General features: G+C 44.3%; 4 non-coding genes across 4 annotated transcripts; 3 read left to right on the top strand and 1 right to left on the bottom strand.

Moving 5' to 3' along the window:
- The first annotated feature begins 3,655 nt into the window (after positions 1–3,655).
- Positions 3,656–3,728, top strand: trnam-cau (transfer RNA methionine (anticodon CAU)). Its single transcript has one exon. It is a non-coding gene; the product is annotated as a tRNA-Met (tRNA).
- A 12,294-nt stretch (positions 3,729–16,022) lies between these two features.
- trnav-aac (transfer RNA valine (anticodon AAC)) lies at positions 16,023–16,095 on the top strand. Its single transcript has one exon. It is a non-coding gene; the product is annotated as a tRNA-Val (tRNA).
- A 2,142-nt stretch (positions 16,096–18,237) lies between these two features.
- trnal-cag (transfer RNA leucine (anticodon CAG)) lies at positions 18,238–18,320 on the bottom strand. Its single transcript has one exon. It is a non-coding gene; the product is annotated as a tRNA-Leu (tRNA).
- A 4,621-nt stretch (positions 18,321–22,941) lies between these two features.
- trnal-uaa (transfer RNA leucine (anticodon UAA)) lies at positions 22,942–23,014 on the top strand. The gene has a single exon. It is a non-coding gene; the product is annotated as a tRNA-Leu (tRNA).
- The last annotated feature ends 488 nt before the right edge of the window (positions 23,015–23,502 follow it).

The following is a 23,502-nucleotide window of genomic DNA, read 5'->3' as shown; positions in this document are numbered from 1 at the left end:
AATTAAGGATAGGGTGACTGAACACCTCGAGAATTTTCAGTTAATCAGAGAGAGCCAGCATGAATTTGTGAAAGGTAGATCGTGCCTGACAAATCTGAATGAATTTTTTGAAGAGGTGACTAAAGTTGTGGACAGGGGAATGTCAATGGATATTATTTATATGGACTTCCAGAAGGCATTTGATAAGGTCACAAATAAGAGACTGTTAGCTAACATAGAAGCCCATGGAATCCAGGGAAAAGTACGGACTTGGTTCGGAAGTTGGCTGAACGAAAAGCGACAGAGAGTAGGGATTATGGGTAGGTGCTCACATTGGCAGGATGTGACTTGTGGAGTCCCGCAGGGATCTGTCTTGGGGCCTCAATTATTTACAATATTTATTAACGACTTAGATGACGGCACAGAAAGTATCATATCTAAGTTTGCCAATGACACAAAGCTTGGTGACATTGTAAGCAGTGTAGATGAAAACATAAAATTACAAAGCGATATTGATAGATTAGGTGAATGGGCAAAACTGTGGCAAATGGAATTCAGTGTAGACAAATGTGAGGTCATCCACTTTGGATCAAAAAAGGATAGAACAGGGTACTTTCTAAATGGTAAAAAGTTAAAAACAGTGGATGTCCAAATGGACTTCCGGTTCAGGTACACAGATCATTGACGTGTCATGAACAGGTGTATAAAATAATCAAGAAGGCAAATGGAATGCTGGCCTTTATATCCAGAGGACCAGAGAACAAGGGGGCAGATGTTGTGCTGCAGCAATACAAAACCCTGGTTAGACCGCACCTGGAGAATTGTGAGCAGTTCTGGGCACCGCACCTTCGGAAGGACATATTGGCCTTGGAGGGACTGCAGCGTAGGTTTACTAGAATGATACCCGGGCTTCAAGCATTAAGTTACAAGGAGAGATTACACAAATTGGGGTTGTATTCTCTCGAGTTTTGAAGGTTAAGGGGTGATCTGATCGAAGTTTATAAGATATTAAGGGGAACTATTTCCGCTGGTTGGGGATTCTTGGAGTAGGGGGCACAATATAAAAATTAGAGCCAGACCTTTCAGGAGTAAGATTAGAAAACATTTCTACACACAAAGGGTGGTAGAAGTTTGGAACTCTCTTCTGCAAACGGCAATTGATACTAGCTCAATTGCTAAATTTAAATGTGAGATCGATAGCTTTTTGGCAACCAAAGGTATTAAGGGATATGGGCCAAAGGCAGGTATATGGAGTTAGATCACAGATCAGCCATGATCTTATCAAATGGCGGATCAGGCACGAGAGGCTGAATGGCCTATCCTGTTCCTATGTTCCGATGAATGACCACTTTTATCTGTGAAACAGGCTCGAGGGGCTGAATGGCCTCCTCCTCTTCCTGTCGAACAACCTTGAGGTACTTGCCGCTATTACGTCCAACGTGGCTGCCGTAATCACCTCCATTTTATCTAAGATCGCCGTCGTGCTTACCGCCATTTTGTCCAATATGGCCGCCGTACTTGCGACCATTTTGTCCAAGATGGCCGCCTCACTTTCAGCCGTTTTGTCCAAAGTGGCCGCCATACTTGCCGCCATTTTGTCCAAGATGGCCGCCGTGCTAGCCGACATTTTGTCCAATATGGCCGCCGTACTTACTGCCTTTTTGACCAAGACGGCCGCCGTACTTGCCGCCGTTTTGTCCAAGATGTCCTTCGGACATGCCGCTACTTTGTCCATGATGGCCGCCGTACATGCGGCCATTTTCTTCAAGATGGCCGCTGTAGATTTAGCCTGGATGGAGTTAAGAAGCACCAAGGGGCTGAAAACACTGGTGGGAGTTGTCTATAGGCCTCTAAACAGTAGTGGTAATGTAGGGGTCGGCATCAAACAGGAAATTAGAGATGAATGTAATCATGGGTGCCTTTAATCTACATATCGACTGGCCAAACCCAACTACCAATAATACTGTGGAGGATGAATTCCTGGAGTGTGCACGAGATGATATTTTAGACCAGTGCGATGAAGAGCCAACTGGGGAACATTCTATCCTTGATTGGGTATTGTGCAATGAGAAGGGGTTAATTAATAATCTTGTTGTGCGGGGTCCTCTTGGGAAGAGTGACCATAACATGATAGAATTCGTCATTAAGATGGAAAGTGAAGTAGTCCAATCCGAAACTAGGGTCCTAAATCTAAACAAAGGAAACTACGAAGGTATGAGGAGTGAGTTGGCTATGATAGATTGGGAAACTTCATTAAAAGGCATGACGGTGGATAGGCAATGGCTATCATTTTAGGAACGAATGCATTAATTGCAACAGTTTTTGGCATAAAAACACAAATGGGTAAGTGGCCCAACCATGGCTAACACAAGTTATTAAGGATAGTATTAGATCCAAAGAGGAGTCATATAAAGTGCCAGAAAAAGTAGCAAGCCTGAAGATTGGGAGCAGTTTAGAAGTCAACAAAAAAGCACCAAGCGATTGATTAAGAGGGTAAAATAGAGTATGAGAGTAAACATGCAAGGAACATAAAAGTGGACTGTAAAAGCTTCTACAAGTATGTGAAAAGAAAAAGATTAGTGAAGACAAAAGTAGGTCAATTACAGTCAGAAACGGGAGGATTTATAATGGGGAACAAGTAAATGGCAGAACAATTAAACAAATACTTTGGTTCTGTCTTAACAGAAGAGGACACAAACAACTTCCCAGAAATGCTAGGGACTAGTGAGAAAGAGGAATTAAAGGAAATCAGTATTCGTAAACGAATAGTGCTGGAGAAATCAATAGGACTGAAAGCCGATAAAACCCCAGGGCCTGATAATCTGCATCCCAGAGCACTGAAAGAGGTAGTCATGGAAATAATGAATGCATTAGTCGTCATCTTCCAAAATTCGATAGATTATGGAACAGTTCCTACAGATTGGAGGGTGGCAAATATAAACCCACTATTTAAAAAAGGAAGGAGAGAGAAAACAGGGAACTACGGACCGGTTAGCCTAACATCAGTAGTAGGGAAAATATGAGAGTCTATTATAAAGGATGTGATAACAGGACACTCAGAAAATATCAACGGGATTAGACAAAGTCAACATGGATTTATGAAAGGGAAATCATGTTTGACAAATCTACTGGAGTTTTTTGAGGATGTAACTGGCAGAATAGATAAGGGAGAACCAGTGGATGTGTTTTATTTGGATTTTCAGAAGGCTTTTGATAAAGTCCCACATATAAGTGTGCAAAATTAAAACACATGGGATTGGTGGCAATATACTTTGAGCCAGAATTAAACCAGCGATTTGCCTTTCAAGTTTCAATCTCTACAAGTTTTCTGCACTACCAGCTGAGCAACGGAAGGGAAGCAGCAAAGGTCCCTCTCTTTAGTGATTTTTCACCGTGCGCCTTTTGACACTCCCGGACTCGTGGAGTCGTGTGGAAATGACCGAGACTGACTCGATACCTGCTCATACCGCAGCGCTGTGGGAGTGTGAGCTCCTAATTACTTGCTGCACCCTGGGCCAGTGGAGAAATGAATAACGTGTCTGACCAGAATTCAGGAGATTGTTGGTTCGATTTCCACCTGGATGGATGGTTTTTGCAAACTGCCAATTAGTTCATGACTTTACACCTTGCAAACTGTCCGACTTGGTAGTGCTGCCTGGACAGTTATGTTTCAAGTGCCTTCTTAGCGCAGCAGGCAGCGCGTCAGTCTCATAATCTGAAGGTCCTGAGTTCAATCCTCAGAGAAGGCATAATTAAGCTTTTTTTTCCATCTTTGCTCAAGACCAAAATCAAGAATTTTTGCTTCCTGCAGCACACCAAAAGGTTTGCTGCCCCTTGACCTCTGTGTGCCATCGCACGCAGTGAAGCTTAAGAAGTACATGGGCCATGGGCTCGCTGAAAACTGACGCCACTTTTTTTCTGGACAATTGACCCAAGTCAAAAGGTGTATGGAGAATGCAACAATCTATCCTGCTATCTCTCACATGCTCAGCGAGAATCATAGAAAGGTTACAGCACGGAATGAGGCCATTCGGCCTATCGAGTCCGCACCGGCTCTATGCACGAGCAACCCAGCTAGTCCCACTCCCCCGCCCCATTCCCGTCGACCTGAAAATGATTTCTTTTCCACGATTGAATCATGCCCTCGGGCAGTGCATTCCAGATCCTAACTGCTCGCTGTGTAAAAATGTTTTTCCTCATGTTACCTTTAATTCTTTTGCCAATCAACTTTATTTCTATTTCCTCTGGTCCTTGACCCTTCCACCAATGGGAACAGTTTCTCTCTATCTACTCTGTCTAGACCCTTCATGATTTTGAATACCTCCATCAAGTCTCCTCGCAACAGTCTCTGTTCCAAGGAGAACAACTCCAGCTTCTCCAGCCTCTCCACGTTACTGGAGCCCCTCATCCATGGAATCAATCCAGTAAATCTCTTCAGCACCCTCTCGGAGACCTTCACATCTTTCCTAAAATGCAGTGGCCAGAAGTGGACACAATACTACAGTTTTGGCCGAAACATTGTTTTATAAAGGTTCATCATGACTTCCATACTTTTGTAGTCTATTTAAAAAGCCCTGGATCACGTATGCTTTTTAACCGCTTTCCCAACCTGCCCTGCCACCTTGAACGATTTGTGCACATATACCCCCAGATCTCTCTGTTCCTGTGCCCCTTTTAGAATTGTGCCCTGTAGTTTATATTGCCTCTCCTCGTTCTTCCTACCGAAATGCATGATTTCGCATTTTTCTGCGTTAACTTTCATTTGCCACGTATACGCCCATGCCACCAGCCTGTCTATATCCTCTTGAAGTCGATCACTATCCACCTCACTGTTCACTACACTTCCATTTTTGAGTCATATGCAAATTTGGAAATTGTGCCCTATACACCCAAGTCCAAGTCATTAATGTATATCAAGAAAAGCAGTGGTCCCAGAACTGGTCCCTGGGGAACACCACTGTACACCTCCTTACAGTCCGAAAAACAACCATTCACCACTACTCTCTGTTTCCTGGACCTGAGCCAATTCTGTATCCATGTTGCTACTGCCCCCTTTATTCCACATTTGAGGTTGTTTCTTGTAAATTGCCCATCACAGTAGCTGCTTCGCACTCGCTTCCAAGCAGCTCCACTACCAGCAGATAAATCTTGCCTTGGGTTGGCCCCTCCCTGAATTCAATCAATATTTTGCTCTAATCGGAGTTATCGAGTATCAACAAGTGAGCGACAGCAGAACGGGAAGCCACAGTAATCGTGAATGATGCTGAGAAGAGCCCGAGCCTGCGGAAAGCAGACGAGGATAGGAACAACCGTGCCGAGCTTGAGGGAGCAGCGAGAACCCAGTATGTCTCTCTGTCTGTCTGACTGATAGAAGACTTTTTTTGCCTGAAAGCGGTTTGAAGTGTTGTTGCTCAAAGGCACTCACTGCTGGTGAGCAGAGGCAAATGCTCGAGCAAAACAGCCGTGTTTGGGCAGACACAGAAAGCTTTAAGTTATGAGAAATGAAAAGAAGTCTCCTGTGCCTCAGCGCCAACGTGTTAAGCTGTCGGCTGCCTGTAAATTTAAGAGAACGGCCTGGAGCTAATTACTCCAAAAGCACGTTCGCTACTTCGAACAAGCAACCTGAGGATGACTTTGATCTGTTAATTGTACAACAGTTCTCCACTCTACCTGAGCGATCGAAGGGAAGCAGCAAAGGTCTTTGGGGATTGTTCACCGTGTGCCTTTTGACTGTCCTGGACACGTGGAATCGGGTGGGCATGACCGAGACTGTCTCGGTACCTGCTCATTCTTCAGAGCTGTGGGAGTGTGAGCTGTTACTACAGTTTTACAACCTCGGCCAGTGGAGTCATGGATAACGTTTCTGTTTACAAATAACACCCGTTCTATGTTCGTTTCCCGCTGGACTCGAAGGTTTCTGCGAACTGGTTTTTGTTACAAAACAGACATTACTGCATAAAACTGGTCAGAGAGACTTCTGTGATCAACAGCCTGAAGGAGAAAGAGGGCTCGGTGACGTCTTCAAAGACCGACATACTGAGTCCACCACACCTTGTATTGTACAGAATGTAATATAAGATATGTACTGAGTCCACCCCACCTTGTATTGTACAGGATGTAATATAAGATATGTACTGAGACCACCCCACCTTGTAATGTACAGAATGTAATATAAGATATGTACTGAGTCCACCCCACCTTGTATTGTACAGGATGTAATATAAGATATGGACTGAGTCCACCCACCTTGTATTGTACAGAATGTAATATAAGATATGTACTGAGTCCACCCCACTGTGTATTGTACAGAATGTAATATAAGATATGGACTGAGTCCAACCCACTGTGTGTTGTACAGAATGTAATATAAGATATGGTCTGAGTCCACCCACCTTGTATTGTACAGGATGTAATATAAGATATGGTCTGAGTCCACCCACCTTGTATTGTACAGAATGTAATATAAGATATGTACTGAGTCCACCCCACCTTGTATTGTACAGGATGTAATATAAAATATGGACTGAGTCCACCCACCTTGTATTGTGCAGAATGTAATATAAGATATGGACTGAGTCCACCCCACCTTTTATTGTACAGAATGTAATATAAGATATTTACTGAGTCCACACCACCTTGTATTGCACAGAATTTGAAATTAGATATGTCGTGCGTTTTCTTTTGAAATAGCATGATCATAGTGTGTGCGATCTATTTTGTATTGTTTTGAACTGAAATTGCGACTTTTACACTGAACTGTATGTACCCTTAAATTTTATGAAATGAAGTATACTTTGAAATTTTTAAAAAGTTGCTGCTCAAAGGCGCTCCCTGCTGGTGAACAGAGTGAAATGTTCGAGTGAAACAGCCGTTCGGGCAGACACAGAAAGCTTTAAGTTTTGAGAAAGGATAAGAGTTGTCAACATGTTGAGCTGTCGGCTGGAAAGTTAAAAGAGCGGCCTTGAGCTAATTGCTCCAAAAGAGCACTCGCTCCTTCAAGCCGGAATTCAAACACTGATCGAAGGATGAATTTGCTTTGTGTTCTAGTTCAATTAAGCATCTTCCGCTCCACCAGATGAGCGATCGAAGGGAAGCAGTGAAGGTTTTTCTCTTTGGTGATTGTTCACCATGCGTCTTTTGACACTCCCGGACTCGTGGAGTCGCGTGGCCACTGATTCGGTACCTGCTCATACCGCAGCGCTGTGGAAGTGTGAGCTGTTACTTTCTCTCCACACCCTGAGCCAGTGGAGCAATGGGTAACGTGTTTGACTCAAGGCCAGAAGTTTGCAAGTTTGCTTTCTAGATGGTTCATGTACACGTTTTTTTTTATTACAAAATATATTTTGTTTCATAAAATTTAATAATCCACAGAGTTCAAAATAAATATCGCAATTTCAAATCAATGCAATTCAAAACAACACAAAGCAGAACGTGCATAGTATGATCCCAATATCGCAATTCAAACAAAGTACATATTTTATAATATATGGTGACCAATATCACGTGGGATGGCCTTACCCGGTTCCCTTTCCCCATAGAGCTTTTGCGTAGGCCGCACTTCACTTCACTGCGTCACGCAGCACGTACTCCTGGACTTCGGAATGTGCCAGTTGGCAACACTCGGTCGTGGGCTGCTCCCTCAGCTGAAAGGTCAAGAGGTTTCAGACAGGCCAAAGGGCCTACTTCACCGAGTTGGTGGTCTTCCAGCAGCAGTTGATATCTGTCTCGGTGTGTGTCCTGGGGAACAGTCCATAGATCACAACGTCCTGTGTTACCGCGGTGTTGGGGATGAACGGGACCGATACCAACGATTCTCTCTCCAAACATTCTGATTGAAGGGTAAGTCCATCAGGAGACGGACGACGGTCTCCTGCCCGCCGCAGCCTCGAGGGCAGCTCACGGTGGTGCTGAGATTCTATCAGTGTTGGAAGGACTGCACTGGAAGGCCTTTCTCACTACCATCCAGGCTACAACCTGGTGGCTGTTCATCAGTTCCAGCGATGGATGTTCTGCCAAATGGCATCGACTATCTGGTCGAGGAACTGCCTGTTCGGAGCCTGCCTCTCCTTTCCCTGCCGGATCCCCGGAACGTTCCGTGCTGACCACTGTCTGAGGTCTTTGTGGTCAAAGTGGTTCCTCCTCGGGAACTTCTTCACCTGGGACAGATGGAGGCGATGGTCCAGCTGGACGGGACGTCCTGCATCTGCTCCATCAGCATAGAAACTCAGTGAGCAGTGATTTTCCTCTTCTCAGCAGCATTCCTGATTACTGAGGTTTCCCGTTCTGCTGTTCTGGGGAATGAGGTGGGTCAAGTGGAGCAAGTATCAGGGGGGATCATTTAGGGAACAGCAATTATAATATCATGAGGTTTCGATTCGTGATGGACAAGGAAAGGAGCAATCTACAGTAAAAATACTTCATTGCAAGAGTGACAATTTCAGTGGGTTGAGAACGGATAAATTGGAATCAGAGATTGGCAGGCAAATTGTATTCGAGGAATGGGTGGCCTTTAAAGGGGAGATGGTACGGGTACAGTCTAGGTACATTCCCACGAGGGGGAAACGTAGGGCAACGAAAGGCAGCGTTCCCTGGATGACGAAAGAGATAGAGAGTAAGATGAAGTAGAGAAAGTGGGCTTATGACAGATAATACAAGTGAGAACCAGGGTAAATATGGAAACCTCAGAGGAGAAGTGAAAAATGAAGTAAGAGGGGCAAAGAGAATATGAGAGTAGACTGGCGGCTAACACAAAAGGGGAATCCAAAAGTTTTCTACAGGCAGATAATAGTAAACGGGTAGTAAGAAGAGGATGTGGCCGATTAGAGAACAAAAAGTAGGTTTACGCATGGCGGCAGAGGGCATGGCTGACGCACTAAATGAGCACTTTTGCATCTGTCTTTATCAAGGAAGAAGATGCTGCCAAAGTCACAGTAAAATGGGAGGTAGTTGAGATACTGGATGGGCTAAAAAATGATAAAGAGGAGGTACTAAAACGGCTGGCTGTGCTTAAAGTAGATAAGTCACCCGGTCCAGATGGGATGCATCCTTGGTTGCTGAGGGAAGTAAGGATGGAAATTGCTGAGTTAATGGCCATAAACGGAGGTGGTGCCAGTCGACTGGAGAACTGCAAATGTTACACCCTTGTTCAAAAAAAAGGTGTCAGGATAAAATAATTAACTACAGGCCAGTCAGTTTAACCTCGGTGGTGGGGAAGCTTTTAGAAACAAATAATCCGGGACAAAATTAATAGCCACTTGGACAAGTGTGGATTAATAAAGGGACTAATTGGATAGCCCTTTCAAAGAGCTAGCACAGGTTCAGTGGGCAGAATGGCCTTCTCTTGTGCCGTACCTACTATTAAAATATGAAACTATGCACAAAACAACTTCAACGTCATAAACCTGAAAAAGAATGGCAGCCAGTATGGCAACAATCTTACTGAGGGACAAACTGGACATCTTACTGAGGTGCAAGGCGGCCATCTTACTGAGGGGCAAGGCAGCCAACTTACTGAGGAGCAAGGCAAACAACTTACCGGCGGGAAAGGGAGCAATGTCAAACAGATTGGCCTTCATGAAACTTAAACAAAATTGCCGACCTGATCCTGAAGCAAAATGACCACCAGGAAGGCAGCCATCTTACTGAGGGCCAAGGTGGAGCTTGTTATGATGAGAGAGACATAAGAACATAAGAACATAAGAAATTGGAGCAGGAGTAGGCCAATCGGCCCCTCGAGCCTGCTCCGCCATTCAATAAGATCATGGCTGATCTGATCCCAACCACAAATCTAAAGAACACAAGAAGTCGGAGCAGGACCCGGCCACATAGCCCCTGGGCCCTCTCCGCCACCCACAGGGCATTGACCGATCCGAACTCAGCTTCATGTCCAATTTCCTGCCCGCTCCCCATAACCCCTAATTCCCTTTACTTCTAGGAAACTGTCTATTTCTGTTTTAAATTTATCTAATGATGTAGCTTCCACAGCTTCCTGGGGCAGCAAATTCCACAGACCTACCACCCTCTGAGTGAAGAAGTTTCTCCTCATCTCAGTTTTGAAAGAGCAGCCCCTTATTCTAAGATTATGCCCCCTAGTTCTAGTTTCACCCATCTTTGGGAACATCCTTACTGCATCCACCCGATCAAGACCCTTCACAATCTTATATGTTTCAATAAGATCGCCTCTCATTCTTCTGAACTCCAATGAGTAGAGTCCCAATCTACTCAACCTCTCCTCATATGTCCGCCCCCTCATCCCCGGGATTAACCGAGTGAATCTTCTTTGTACTGCCTCGAGAGCAAGTATGTCTTTTCTTAAGTATGGAGACCAAAACTGTATGCAGTATTCCAGGTGCGGTCTCACCAATACCTTATATAACTGCAGCAATACCTCCTTGTTTTTATATTCTATCCCCCTAGCAATAAAAACCAACATTCCGTTGGCTTTCTTGATCACCTGCTGCACCTGCATACCAACTTTTTGATTTTCTTGCACTAGGACCCCCAGATCCCTTTGTACTGCAGTACTTTCCAGTCTCTCACCATTAAGAAAATAACTTGCTCTCTGATTTTTCCTGCCAAAGTGCATAACCTCACATTTTCCAATATTATATTGCATCTGCCAAATCTCCGCCCACTCACCCAGCCTGTCTATATCCCCTTGCAGGTTTTTTTATGTCCTCCTCACTCTCCACTTTCCCTCCCATCTTTGTATCATCTGCAAATTTTGATATGTTGCACTCGGTCCCCTCCTCCAAATCGTTAATATAGATTGTAAAGAGTTGGGGACCCAGCACCGACCCCTGTGGAACACCACTGGTTACTGGTTGCCAGTCCGAAAATGAACCATTTATCCCAACTCTCTGCTTCCTGTTCGATAACCAATCCTCCACCCATGCCAGAATATTACCCCCAATCCCGTGATTTTTTATCTTAAGTAATAATCTTTTATGTGGCACCTTGTCGAATGCCTTCTGGAAGTCTAAATACACTATGTCCACTGGTTCCCCTTTATCCACCCTATACGTTATATCCTCGAAGAACTCAAGCAAATTTGTCAGACATGACTTCCCCTTCATAAAGCCATGCTGACTTTGTCCTATTAAATTTTGCTTATCTAAATGTTCCGTTACTGTCTCCTTAATAATAGACTCCAAAATTTTACCCACCACAGATGTTAAGCTAACTGGCCTATAATTTCCAGCCTTCTGCCTACTACCCTTTTTAAATAACGGTGTTACATTAGCAGTTTTCCAATCTGCCGGGACCTCTCCTGAGTCCAGGGAATTTTGGAAAACTATCACCAAAGCATCCACAATCCCTACTGCCACTTCCCTCAAGACCCTAGGATGGAAGCCATCAGGTCCAGGGGATTTATCCGCCTTGAGTCCCATTATTTTACTGAGTACCATCTCCTGAGTGATTTTAATCGTATTTAGCTCCTCCCCCCCCCCCCCCCCGAGAGTCCCCTGTTTGTCCAGTGTTGGGATATTCTTAGTGTCCTCTACTGTAAAGACTGAAACAAAATATTTGTTCAGCATTTTTGCCATCTCCATGTTTCCCACCATTAATTTCCTGGTCTCATCCTCTAAGGGACCTATGTTTGCCTTAGCCACCCTTTTTCTTTTTATATAACTATAGAAACTCTTGCTATCTGTTTTTATATTTTTTGCTAATTTCTTTTCATAATCTAACTTCCCTTTCTTAATCAATCCTTCAGTTACTTTTTGCTGTCTTTTGAAGAATTCCCAATCTTCTATCCTCCCACTAAGTTTGGCTACCTTATATATCCTTGTTTTTAGTCGGATACTATCCTTGATTTCTTTACTTAGCCACGGATGGCTGTCATTTCTTTTACACCCTTTTTTCCTCAGTGGAATATATTTATTTTGAAAGTTGTAAAATAACTCCCTAAATGAACACCACTGCTCATGTACCGTCTTACCCTTTAATCTATTTTCCCAGTCCACTTTAATCAATTCCGCTCTCATACCATCATAGTCTCCTTTATTCAAGCTCAGTACGCTTGTTTGAGAATCAACCTTCTCACCCTCTAATTGGATATGGAATTCAACCATGTTGTGGTCGCTCGTTCCAAGGGGATCCTTAACTAGGACATTATTAATTAATCCTGACTCATTACACAGGACCAGGTCCAAGGTTGCCTGCCCCCTTGTAGGATCAGTTACATACTGCTCAAGAAATCCATCCCTGATGCACTCAATGAACTCGTCCTCAAGGCTGCTCTGCCCAATTTGATTTGTCCAGTTAATATGATAATTAAAATCCCCCATAATTATGGCTGTTCCCTCATTACATGCCCCGACTATCTCCTGATTCATACTTCTTCCAGCAGAGTTGCAACTATTAGGAGGCCTATATACTACGCCCACTAATGTTTTTTTTTCCCTTATTATTCCTTATCTCCACCCAAACTGTTTCATTATCTTGATGCTTTGACCCAATATCATTTCTCTGTATTACAGTGATTCCTTCCTTTATTAACATAGCCACCCCACCTCCCCTTCCTTCCTGCCTGTCCTTCCTGATTGTTAAATACCCTGGCATATTTAATTCCCAGTCGTTGTCACCCTGCAGCCATGTTTCTGTAATGGCCACAAGATCATACCCATACGTAGTTATTTGTGCCGTTAACTCGTCCATTTTATTACGAATGCTACGTGCATTCAGATAAAGAACTTTCAAATCTGTTTTGTGACGCTTAGTTCCTGCTTTTTCCTTTTTTAACACTTTACCTTTTACTCCATACCTTCTGTCCCTTCCTGTTACGCTTTCCTCTCTCTCCCTGCTCAGGTTCCCAACCCCCTGCCACTTTAGTTTAAACCCTCCCCAACAGCACTAGCAAACACTCCTCCTAGGACAGCGGTCCCGGCCCTGCCCAGGTGCAGACCATCCGGTTTGTACTGGTCCCACCTCCCCCAGAACCGTTTCCAGTGTCCCAGGAATTTGAATCCCTCCCCCTTGCACCATTCCTCTAGCCACGTATTCATTTGAAATATCCTCCTATTTCTACTCTGACTAGCACGTGGAACTGGCAGCAATCCTGAGATTACTACCTTTGAGGTCCTATTTTTTAATTTACCTCCTAACTCCCTATATTCTGCTTTTGGGACCTCATCCCCTTTTTTACCTATATCGTTGGTGCCTATGTGCACCACGACAGCTGGCTGTTCGCCCTTCCCCTCCAAAATGTTCTGTAGCCGCTCCGAGACATCCTTGATCCTTGCACCAGGGAGGCAACATACCATCCTGGAGTCTCGGTTGCGGCCGCAGAAACGCCTGTCTATTCCCCTTACAATTGAGTCCCCTATCACTATAGCTCTGCCACTCTTTTTCCTCCCAGCCTGTGCAGCAGAGCTACCCGTGGTGCCAGGAAGTTGGCTGCTGCTGCCTTCCCCTGATAAGTCATCCCCCCCAACAGCATCCAAAGTGGCATATCTGTTTGAGAGGGGGATGGCCACAGGGGACCCCTGCACTACCTGCCTGCATCTCTTACTCTTCCTGGTGGTCACCCATTCACTTCCTGCCTGTATACCCTTTACCTGCGGTGTGACCAACTCGCTAAACGTGCTATCCACGAGTTTCTCTGCATCGCGGATGCTCCACAGTGAGTCCACCCGCAGCTCCAGCTCCGAGATACGATCGGTCAGTAGCTGCAGGTGGACACACTTCCCGCACACATGGTCAGCAGGGACACTGGTAGTGTCCATGACTTCCCACATCTTGCAGGAGGAGCATATCACGGGTGCGAGGTCTGCTGCCATGACTTGCCTTAGCTTAGTTACCCCTTTTAAATTACGTTGAAATTAGAAAATGTTAACTATACTAGGGACCTAGGTTCACTAAAAAAAACCACTATCTGCTATAAAACCTGCAGATCTTCCCTTTCTTATTACTTTACTTACAGTAAAATGGTAGAAATACTCACCTGAACCTACTCACCAATCAGCTGCCTCCCCTGTGCCGCGTCACTTTCTGACTGGTGACGTCACCCCGAACTCTGCCGCTGGTCTCAGAGTCTCGCTCTCAGAGTAAGCTCTGGTCTCGCTCGCTCCGCGCTGTTTAGACGGAGAGGGTTTATTTGCTGTTCCTGTTAAATTACAGTTGCATTATAGTTAAAGATACAAACTGAGTGAGATTGGCAGTAGTTGATGTTTAACACAAAGACAGCGGTGCAGTGAAGGAATTAAACACCAAAACGTGAACTTCTGCTGAAAAAAAAGGATTAACGTTTGTTTTTTTTTTGATGTAATGTTCACGGCGCAGGAGAGAATAGACAATCGGACGAAAGGTCAAATTAGCCATTTTGTGTATAGAATGCAATTCTAGCTTCTATTAAATAAATCAGAGTAAAATTGGACTCAATGTGACTGTAGTTCTGATCTGGGATGGTGTTTATTTCTCCATTATTATTTAATCTGAAACAATAACAGTATTTGTAACTGTAACAAAGCAGAAGAGTGCTGCGGGACCCTGTCACACAGTAACACAGCAAAAGGGGTAAGAGTACAGTGTGATTTATCACAGAATCCAGCAGCTCACTGGGAAAGTTACACATGGTACAGATGGAGGAGCAGAAAGGTACAAAGTGATTTTACACTTTAATTTGGGGCAATGACGTTTTATCTCCACGAGGTTTAATTTTATAATTAACTTAATGGTCTCTTTTTCCTCAAGAAACTTCAAGCACAGACCACGACTTCATAAAGAAAACAATCAGTTATTATTAATACACAAGAAAAATTGACATTAGAATTTGAACAACATCTTGGGTTTATGCCCGATTTAGAATTGCTTTAACAGCAATACAACAACACATTCTGAATTCTAAAAATGTCTAACCGTTTGGAAACCAAATGTCTATCTTAGACTAAGCCCATAACGAAAGTTATATCCTCATTTGAGGCTAATTCGGGATTTTAATGACTTTGACATTTTTTCGCTGTGACTTGTATAGTTTCGATCGATGAAATGTTCGTCAAAAGAGTCAGTGTAAAGAGAGTTAGCAGCTCATGTTTTCCCGAGACACTTCCTTCAGCCCTGAGACCGAAACGTTTGTCGTTTCCGTAGTGTAGCGGTTATCATGTTCACCAGTTACACGCAGAAAGTCCCCGATTTGATCTCGGAGGGAAGCATTTTGTTGGGACTTGCTCCCCATAAACCTCCAGGGTCGAGTTTCTTCAAGCGTGAAAGGGGCTACAAACCTTTTTAAATGTAACAGCGGCTGCGCCAGATTCCTGGTATAATAAGCATTAAACATTTTTAAGCAGACTCCCAAAATACAATATGTAAAATGGGAAGGGAGAAAAGTTCATGACATGCAAAGCACAAAGATTTATAAACGTTTTAATTGTCACTTGGCAAACAAGTTAACATTTCCTTCAGTGTGCAACAGAACGTATTAATGGCGATTAAAAAAAACATTAAGTATCTCACAGACTTGAATTAGTTTTGTGCAATGAGCTATTCCCAACGACTAGGGAACACTGCATCAAACATATATATTTAAGTATATAATACGTACACGTACATAAAAAAATCTCTGCCCCGAGTAGACCTTGTGGCGCAACGGTCGGCCACCCAGGGACGAAAATTGCACCTTTTTTCCCAATTTAGGATTTATCGCCTCATTCTGATCGCCCTGAAGCCGGTGCCAGGTTTTAATTCCTGATCTGGAGCAACTGGGAGCACTTTAAATGGCTCCGATCTCTTAATCTCATTTCAAGTTTTCTAATGTGTGATTTGGCTGCAAGAAAACACTCTGTGAACAATGTCATCTGAGCATGCTTGATTCGCCATAATTTACACTGCGATCGGATATCAGGCTCATGAAAAAAAACAGTGAAATGTTTGTGTGGGCGCGATGCTCTGGGATTCCCTGCCTGACCATCGTCACCGATCCTTCTCTGCAGCCTTCCGAAATACAGCGCAGTAAATGTATCTCTGTGAAATGAGCTCCTGGACAGTAATACGGAAATTAGTTTGGCTGATGGGTTATATCCCTAACACAGGTACACAGACATCAGGTTTCCGTAGTGTAGTGGTCATCACGTTCGCCTAACACGCGAAAAGTCCCCGGTTCGAAACCGGGCGGAAACATTTTGTAACCTTGTCCCCATTAAAAATGATTAAATATTTAACGATTCACATTGCTGAATGATGTGAACAAAGTCCATATCTCCCAGCCCTGTTCATGCAGTCCGCTGAGAGCAGGAGATAAATGCCAGCGTGACATTGGGGGTGAAGGCTGCTTCCAATCCTGTCTCACACCCGGTGGGATCTGGCGGAGATTTGATAAGCCCGATCTATTCAACCAATAAACGAAACGGTGTTTGAGAAACATTCATATGTATAATAACATCCAAGATCCTGTCATCAGGGTGCATGGCGCAAAAATCAGACTCCAGATCAAAAGGGAGCGGCGTCACTGTTTCTTTCACCGCTCACATGAGACTGGATAATTCCCGAATTAAGATTTTAATTGCTTTTTCACAAATAAAACAGATGTTTGGTTTAAACCCTGACTCAGTACCTACCCAGTGGCAGGGAGGGGAGCGCCTGATACCCTCATTTATTTCATGCAACAAACTGACACGAAAACTGGTATTGATTCAAAATCGACCTGCAGATGGACACACACAGAGAAAAGACAACCACAGAAACAGGCATATATATATATATATATATATATATATGCATATATATATATATATATATATATATATGCATATATATATCTGTGTATAGCGCCTTTAACGTGGTCAGACGATTTAAGCTCGGTGAACTTGCTTCAGCTTTCTGAAACGTACTTGTCCATCCTGCAGAGGTCACGGGAAATATATTTTTTGCCTTTCGAAAAAAGACGCGAAAAGCAGAGACATGTTTTGTTTTCAACAAGGCTGGTGAAATGGCCGGACTATCATAAATTAGGAGTCGCCTTTGAAACGTTGAAAGGCGACTACCTAAAAATCACTGAGTGCAAATTTAAAATCAGGGTTACTATTTATTTAAGTCTGAAAGAAATAACAATCAACATGTCAGTCAGTGCCCGCGGTGAGACGGTGTCGCACTTGTTTGCTGCGAAGTTCACCGCTGGGCTAAAGTTGACGTTCACAGAACGCGAATCCACTCAATGTGCAGGATAAGCTCATAACCAACAGGTCCCGTCAACGTCAAACACCTCCTTTCTTGTTCAATAGAGGGAGCAGAGGATTGCACATCATCAGACGCCAGCAACTTTAAGAAATGGAACAGATAAAGGCACAGATGCAAGTTCCAAATCTTTTCAATGCAAAGTTATTTCACTTTACTTAAAGTGCCATGAGGCTGAAAACGGGCCCCAGATGATTTGCGTTCACTCGTGACTTGTTTTCCAATGTTTTTCCGTCAGGTTTGCAATTCAATTTGTATTCGATATTGAAGATATTTCAGGATGATTTCACAACATACCATGTGTAAAGCAACCATCTTGATAACTTCAATCATCACACACTCCACATCGACGCTGCAGAGGCCCCAGCACCCCTTTCAATATTGTTTTTCTTAACTCACAGTTTTCAAAAGGGAATTGGATAAACGCTTGGATGGAAACATTTTCAGGGCTATGGGGAAACAGCAGGCGAGTAGGACTAACTGGACAGCACTTTCAGAGCTGTCCAGTCATGCCCACAATACTAGTCTCCCTGATAAATACTGAAGCAAAGTGATTATTTAATATTTCTGCCACTTCGCTGTCATTGCCTGTGAGTTTGTCGTGTGTATCCCTTAATGGCCCGATTCCTATCCGAAATTTGCTTTGGCTGTTGATGTGTCCAGAATACTTTGCTTTTTTGATATTCCTTTTTGCCTTTCTAATAGTTCTTTAGACTTCTTTCCCATTCTTTTCACATTCCCCTCTCTCCTTTATTGTCCAGTGTGTGCCTTTTTCTTTAGTTTCAATTTTGCCCTTATTTCTTTATTCATCCCTGGTGTGTCATTTCTGGATAGTTTGTTCTTGCTTTTTAGTGGGAGAAATTTCTCCTGGACTCTATTGATCACCGTTTTAAATGTTTCCCACTGCTGTTCTTTTTCTTTGTCCAGGTTAATAATATGTCAACCATTTCACCGTTCGAAACTTCTCAAGTCACATCTCCATGACAAAGCCAGTTGCTTTTGTGGGAGGACCAAATCAACTTGGTGGAAAAATCAGCTGCAGCCCAATCCACAAATAAAATATTTCCACGTAATGGTAAAAATAAGAAATGTCAGAAGTGGGATTTGAACCCACGCCTCCAGAAGAGACTGCGTCCTGAACCCAGCGCCTTAGACCGCTCGGCCATCCTGACTGCCGATTGCCCTTTTCATTCTGCATCATTTCTGCACTGTTGGACAGTGAAAGCAGCATAAATATTTAAAATGGTGCTCACCCAACGTGGGGCTCGAACCCACGACCCTGATATTAAAAGTCGCATGTTCCACCGACTGAGCGAGCCGGACCGAAGTGCACCTAACCGCCGTATCTGTTATTGTAGCAATCAGGAGAAAGATTCCATTTCAAATTATTGTAATTAATTCTGAGGGACAGGATAAACTGTCACTTCGAAAGCCAGGGACGAATCTCGGACAGACAGCATGGATTTGTTCAGGGGAGGTCGTGTCTGACTAACCCGATTGAATTTTTCGAGGAGGTGACAAGAAGGATCGATGAGGGTCCCGCAATTGATGTAGTCTGCATGGATTTTAGAAAGGCTTTTGAAAAATTCCCACATGGCAGATTGGCCAAAAAAGTAAAAGCCCATGGGATCCAAGGGAATGTGGGTTGTTGGATCCAAAATTGGCACAGTGACAGGAAGCAAAGGGTAATGATCGACGGGTGCTTTGTGGCTGGAAGGCTGTTTCCAGTCGGGTGCCGTAGGGCTCGATACTTGGTCCTTTGCTTTTTGTGGTATACATTAACGATTTGGACTTTAACGAAGGGGGCATGATTAAGAAATTTGCGAGTGACACAAAAATAGGCCGTGTGGTTAATAGCGAGGAGGAAAGCCGTGGACTGTAGGGGTTCGGGCAATTTTCAGATAACAAAGCACTCAAACTATCTCTGAACGAATTTTGAACGAGTACGTGTGTTTGACCCGGCACTGGCACGATGGACCGAATGATCTCATTTTGTGGCCTAACATAATACGATTATACTAAGTGTTGTCAGACGGAAAAGCAACACATTCCAAATAAGAGCAGAGAGAGGAAACTAGTCTAACAGCATAACAGCACGGTGAGATATTGTATTTGAGAAGGATGAGGAGGGATAGTTTATCATGGTGGGAGGCACATCCGGTATCATTTGTGACTTTGATAAGGACCATTTCATGCTGCGACAGGGGCGGAAACCTAATTGGAGAGATTCAGCCCGGGCGCGGCCCCATCGTGCGCGGTGAGACAGAGGGGGGTGGGGGAAGTGTCAGAGCTGGGGCTCACCGGTGGAAGCAGCAGAAAAGTTTAAAACGGTACTCGCCCAACGTGGGCTCAAACCCACCACCCTGAGAGTTTTTAAAGCAAAGGGGGAACAGACACTGTCTGCATCTCTTGCTGCACTTGAAACAACACATTCCAACTGCGAGCAGAGAGAGGACACCATTCAGTTGCCCATTGTTTAGTGAAATATTATCCATTTCCGTAGTGTAGCGGTTATTACGTCTGCTTTGTACGCAAAAAGCACCCAGTTCGATTCCGGGCAGGAACATTATGTTGGAACTTGGTCTCCAGAAACATTCACATCGATTTTCTTCTCCTGCCAAAAAGGGAGACAGTGGCTGTTCCCTGATTCTTTGGAAAGTGCATCTTTTACTTAATTGAACAGTTTACTTTGAGTGAGAGAAAACTGATCCACAGTGACGCTCTTTTCAAGTTTTATTCCCTTTTAATCTGGAAGGATACATTTGCTTTGGACAGAGTGGCTTTTGAAACGAGTTGTCGGGTGGGATCGACAAACCTTTTCCGCTGGTGGGGTCAAGGGAACCGAACCAACCATCTACCAAGTTCTCCCGAATTATCCGGTTCAATGGGAAACCGACCAACAAAAGCCCTTTCATTGACCGTGGAGGTTCAGACATTTTTCTGATAACAAAGCGCTCAATCTATTTCTCTTGTCTACTTCCCGATGTTTCCTGATACTGTCTGCATCTCTGCCCTGTGTTTATCTCACTCCGTGTCCACCTGCAGGGTGGTTTTTGAACGAAGACGTGTGTTTGTCTTCTGTTCGTAATAAAGTCAGTGCGGTTTGACGTGTTGTGACTCAAAGGTGCACTTGCCCTGCTGGTGAGCAGAGGCAAGTGCTCGAGCAAAACAGACGTTTTCGGGCAGATGCACAAAGCTTTCAGGTTGAAGAAAGGAACGGAGGTCTCCTGCCTCAGCGCCAACATGTTAAGCTGTAGGCTGTCTGTAAAGTAAAGAAAACGGCTTTGAGCTAATTTCTGCTTACTCCAAAAGCACGTTCGCTCGTTCCAACCAGAATCCTAAGGATGACTTTTATCTGTTAATTGTATTACAGTCCTCCGCTGTACCAGCTGAACGATCGAAGCGAAGCAGCAAAGATTGCTCTCTTTGGTAAATGTTCATTGTGCGCCTTTTGACACTCCCGGACTCGTGGAGTCACGTGTGCATGACCGAGACTGACTCGGTTCCTGCTCATAGCGCATCGTTGTGGGAGTGTGAGCTGTTACTTTCTCTGCACACCCGAGAGGCGAATGCAGCAGTGGATACCGTGTCTTATGACAAATCAGAAGATTGTCTGGTCAACTCCAACCTGACTGGATTGTTTTTGCAAACTGTCCATTACTTTATGACTTTTAATAGCTTGCAAATTGCCCTAATTGGAAGTGCTGCCTGGAAGTCTCCACCGTTCGTGCACTCTTAACAGAACAGGAAATGCATTCGTTTTATTCACTTTGTAAATCCTGAGTTCAATCCAAAGAAAAGATACCAGGACCCGTGAAGCTTTTTTCCATGTCTCACTTTATCTTTCCATCTTTGCGAAACACCAAAATCAAAAACTTTTGCTGACTGCAGCACACCAAAAGATTTACTGCCCCTTGACCTCGATTTATCGAAGCTCAGGATTCACGTGGGTTATGGATTTGCTGAAAACTGAAACCATTTTTGTTTCGGGACAATTCCCCAAGGTAAAAAAGTGAGTGGAAAATTCGGGCATCGATCCCGCTACTTCTCGCATGCTAAGCGAGCGCTCTACCATTTGAGCTAATTCCCCTGCGGAACAGGGCCAATTGCCCTTCACAATAATCGCTGAACACTCGTCTCCAGGCAGTGCCACGAATTGCCCCCTCCCTGAATGCATTCAATGCTCCAATCCGCGGTATGGAGTGTTCGCAATTGAGCAACAGCAGAACGGGAAGGCACAGGAATCGTGAATGATGCTGAGAAGAGCCCGAGCCTGCGGAACGCAGACGAGGTCATCGGACAAGAACAGCCGCCCGAGTTGGAGGAAACAGCGAGAGCTCTGTCTGTCTGTCTGTCTGACTGACTGATGGAAGGCTTATTTGCCTGAAAGTCAGTGCGGTTTGACGTGTTGTTACTCAAAGGTACGTCCTGCTGGTGAGCAGAGGAAAGTGCTGGAGCAAAACAGCCGTTTTCGGGCAGACACAAAAAGCTTTCAGGTTTCAGAAAGGAAAGAAGGTCTCCTGTGCCTCAGCGCCAACATGTTAAGCTTTTGGCTGTCTGTAAAGTAAAGAAAACGGCCTTGAGCTAATTTCTGCTTACTCCAAAAGCACGTTCGCTAGTTCCAACCAGAAACCTAAGGATGACTTTTATCTGTTAATTGTATTGCAGTCCTCCGCTGTACCAGCTGAAGGATCGAACGGAAGCAGCCAAGATTGCTCTCTTTGGACAATATTCACTGTGCTCCTTTTGACACTCCCGGACTCGTGGAGTCACGTGTGCATGACCGAGACTGACTCATTTCCTGCTCACACCGCAGCGCTGTGGCAATGTGAGCTGCAACTCTCTCTGCACACCCTGGACCAGTGCAGCAGTGGATTTCGTGTCTAATGACAAATCAGAAGATTGTCTGGACAACTCCTACCTGACTGGATTGTTTTTGCCAACTGTCCATTACTTTATGACTATAGATAGCTTGCAAACTTACCTTATTGGTAATGCTGCCTGGCAGTCTCCACCGTTCATGCGCTTTTCATACAGCAGGGAGTGCATTCGTTTTATTAACTTTGTAAATCCTGAGTTCAATCCATAGAAAAGATATCAGGACCTGTGAAGCTTTTTTCCATGTCTCACTTCATCTTTCCATCTTTGCTAAACACCAAAATCAAAAACTTTTGCTCGCTGCAGCACACCAAAAGATTTGCTGCTCCTTGACCTCTCTTTATCGAAGCTGAGGATTGACGTGGCTTCTGGATTTGCTGAGAACTGACACCATTTTCGTTTCGGGACAATTCCCCAAGGTAAAAAAGTGAGTGGAGAATGCGGGCATCGATCCCACTACTTCTCGCAATCTGAGCGAGCGCTCTACCAAACTTGTCTAACAGCACAACAGCACAGTGAGATATTGTATTTGAGAAGGATGAGGAGCGATAGTTTATTATGGTGGTAGTCACAAAGGGTATCATTTGTGAATTTGATAAGGACCATTTCATGCTGCGACAGGGGCGGAAACCGAATTGGAGAGATTCTGCCCGGGCGCGGCCCCATCGTGTGCGGTGAGACGGAGATGGGGGTGGGGGAAGTGTCAGAGCTGGGGCTCACCGGTGGAAGCAGCATAAAAGTTTAAAATGGTACTCGCCCAACGTGGGGCTCAAACCCACTACCCTGAGAGTTTTTAAAGAAAAGGGAGAGCAGCCACTGTCTCTGTCCCTTGCTGCACTTGAAACAAGACATTCCAAGTACGAGCAGAGAGAGGACACCATTCAGTTGCCCGTTGTGTTGAATAAAATACCATCAGTTTCCGTAGTGTAGCGGTTATCACGTTTGCTTTAAACGTGAAAAGTCCCCGGTTCGATCCTGGGCGGGAACATTATGTTGGAACTTGGTCTCCAGAAACATCCAGATCGATTTTCTTCTTCTGCCATAAAGGGAGACAGTGGCTGTTCCCTTCTTCTTTGTAAGCTGCATCTTTTACTTCATTAAACATATATTTTTGAGTGAGAGAAAACTGATCCACAGTGATGCTCTTTTCAAGTTTTATTCCCTTTTAATCTGGAAGGATATATTGGCTTTGGACAGAGTGGCTTTTGAAAGGAGTTCGTCGGGTGGGATCGACAAACCTTTTCCGCTGGTGGGGGGACAAGGGAACCGAACCAATCATCTACCAAGTTCTCCCGAATTCTCCGGTTCAATGGGAAACCGACCAACAAAAGCCCTTTCATTGACCATGGAGGTTCAGACAATTTTCTGATAACAAAGCGCTCAAGCTATTTTTCTTGTCTCTTTCCCGATGTTTCCGGATACTGTCTGCATCTCTGCCGTGTGTTTATCTCACTCTGGGTCCACCTGCAGGGTGGT

The sequence above is a fragment of the Heptranchias perlo genome, unplaced genomic scaffold (assembly GCF_035084215.1).
Source record: "Heptranchias perlo isolate sHepPer1 unplaced genomic scaffold, sHepPer1.hap1 HAP1_SCAFFOLD_63, whole genome shotgun sequence".
NCBI classification, from domain to species: domain Eukaryota; kingdom Metazoa; phylum Chordata; class Chondrichthyes; order Hexanchiformes; family Hexanchidae; genus Heptranchias; species Heptranchias perlo.
This window is presented reverse-complemented; position numbering and strand designations above follow the sequence as displayed.